At 38.3% G+C, this 2,581-nt stretch overlaps 1 pseudogene across 1 annotated transcript; it reads left to right on the top strand.

Annotated features, from left to right (window-relative positions):
* The first annotated feature begins 951 nt into the window (after window positions 1-951).
* LOC311615198 (phospholipid scramblase 1-like) lies at window positions 952-1,726 on the top strand (annotated as a pseudogene). The gene has a single exon. The product of its transcript is annotated as a phospholipid scramblase 1-like (transcript).
* Window positions 1,727-2,581: the final 855 nt, after the last annotated feature.

Below are 2,581 nucleotides of genomic sequence, written 5' to 3'. Positions count from 1 at the left end.
AAGCAGTGACTAGATAGCATGAGGGTCTGTCCTCATGAAACATACACTCTAGTGGTAAAATACATAATAGAAAAATCATATAATATAAATTTGAAACAATTGTGATAGGTTTTATAAGGGGACTAAATAAGTTAAGCACATGTTGGTGGATGGTTGTGCTATTTGATAATGTATGCTCAGAAAAGGCATCTCTTACTAAGTGATATCTGATGAGTCTGCTAAAAGTAGAGCTAAGATAGAATGTTCCAGATAGAGAAAACAGTGCAAAGGCCTTGAAACAGCAACATTTAGAGTGCTGAGAAACCGAATGGAACCTTCTAGAATCTATGATGAAGGAGGAAAGTTGGATAGGTAGGCAGGAGACCCAAAATAAGAATTTTTAGATTTTACCCTAGGTTTTAATGTGACTCATTAGAAGAATTTTAGGGTGTATAATAATATGAACTAATTACACTAAAAAAAGTATAATCTTTGTCTGCTGTAGGACTCAACCACCCTATTCACCTTATAACTTACTTGCATCTGGCATTTCCCATTGCCTTTGTTTGATTACTAGTATTTTTTCTCCTTAGTATTTATCACCATCTGTCATATTAATACATTTAATTTTTTGTTTATTGTGTGCCATTTCCACTAGAATGAAGTTCTGTAATCATTGAATTTTTGTCATTTTTTTTGTATCTCTAGCTAATAGAAAAGTCCCTAGCACATAGTATACTGATTGATTTTAGGGAGAGAGAAAGAGATTGATTGATTTGTTGTTCTATTTATTTATGCATCCATTGGGTGCTTCTTAGATGTGCCGGGACTGGAGATGAAACCTGCAACCTTGGTGTATTGGGACATGCTCTAACAAACTGAGCTGCCTGGCCAGGGCCCTAGCACATACTGTGCTATCAATAAGTATTATTGAATTAATCAATGAATTTTTTGATGGGGAGGGATGGTTCAATGAGCTTTCCTGTCCAACTCCTGCCATTGTATAATCAGCCAGGTATGGTTGCAGGGGTATGGTGGATGCCACCATCACCACCTCCATTAGACTGTTCACCAGGATTGGCATATTTCAGGCAGATAGATCAGATACTGATTCATCAGCAAGTTGAGCTTCTGGAAGTCTTCACAAGTTTTGGAACTAGTATTAAGTATAAAATGAAGAACAGCCTTAGACAAACTATTTACTTTTCAGTAAAGGATAGCGATTTCTGTACTTGAAACTGCTTCGGGGCTTTTAAGTCTTTTACTGTAAGGATTCTTGGTAATATGAGCCAAGAGTCACAACTCTGGAGAGACCACTGAGGTGTGCCAGCTGCTGTTGGCCCTACTGCCCTCAAGAGATAGAAAGCCACACTCCTCCTAGCATACCAGCAGGTTATGTTATTCAGAATTGGTATCCATGTCAGCCAGAGTTTACAGTTCAAAATGAAGAGGAGAGAGGATGTACTAAAAATTATTGGTCCATGTTGTGGTATTATGGATTTTGAGATTGAATCTCTTGATGAAGAAAATGTGGTTGGTAAGACTCCTAAGCATTAGACTGGTTTTGTGATTTAGAGATGCCAATAACTTTGGGATCCAGTTCCCTTTAGAACTTGATATAAAAGCTGTGATGCTTGGCATGTGTTGTCCCATTAACTTCATTTTTTGTTTGTTTGTTTGTTTGTTTGTTTTGTTTTTAAAGGACTGGAGACAAAGAACAGAGAGCAGAAGTTTGGTGGTGATTTAATAAAAATCTCCTTGGGAGAAAAAAAATAAGAACCAAGGTGGGATATCTATAATAATAAAAGCATAATATGTTAATTAGGCCAGGCAGCAGAATGACCTTCTGCACATTATTACGGATGTCACTGTGGCGGGGGCCCAGGCAGAGGTGGTTAGGGGCGATCAGCAGGCAGAGTGATTAGGGGTGATCAGACAGGCAGGTGAGCACTTAGGGTCATCAGGCAGGCAGGTGAGGTGAGTAGTTAGGGTGATCATGCAGGCAGAGGCAGTTAGGGGCAATCAGGTAGGCAGGTGAGTAGTTAGGGGTGATCAAGCAGGCAAGCAGTTAGAAGCCAGCAGTCCAGGATTGTGAGAGGGTGCAGGATGGGCTAAGTTTCCACCCAGCCCCTTATGCATGAATTTCATGCACCAGACCTCCAGCATATATATATATATATATATATATATATATATATATATATATATATATATATGTATTGGGTCGGCAACTAAGTAATTGCTGGTTTCACACACATATTGCTTCAGTTGAATTTTTAGGTTTGCAGACGTAGTACAAATGTAAAACACATTTTGTTATTTGATAGTTGGCTATTCAGCTGTTAATCAGTAAAAAAAGTTTTTTGATCTGCTTTGTAGTTTTCGTTTGGCGTTCGTTGAAAAATGGAAAATCAAAAGGAACATTTTCGTCATATTTTGCTTTTTTATTTCCGCAAAGGGAAAAACGCATCGCAAGCTCATAAAAAGTTATGTGCTGTTTATGGTGACGAAGCCTTAAAAGAACGGCAGTGTCAAAATTGGTTTGCCAAATTTCGTTCTGGTGATTTTTCACTCAAAGATGAAAAACGCTCTGGTCCTCCAG

The sequence above is a fragment of the Pipistrellus hanaki genome (genome assembly GCF_964339955.1).
Source record: "Pipistrellus hanaki genome assembly, chromosome: 2".
In the NCBI taxonomy this organism is placed as follows: domain Eukaryota; kingdom Metazoa; phylum Chordata; class Mammalia; order Chiroptera; family Vespertilionidae; genus Pipistrellus; species Pipistrellus hanaki.
Note: the sequence above shows the minus strand (reverse complement) of the source record. Positions and strands in the feature narration are given on the sequence as shown.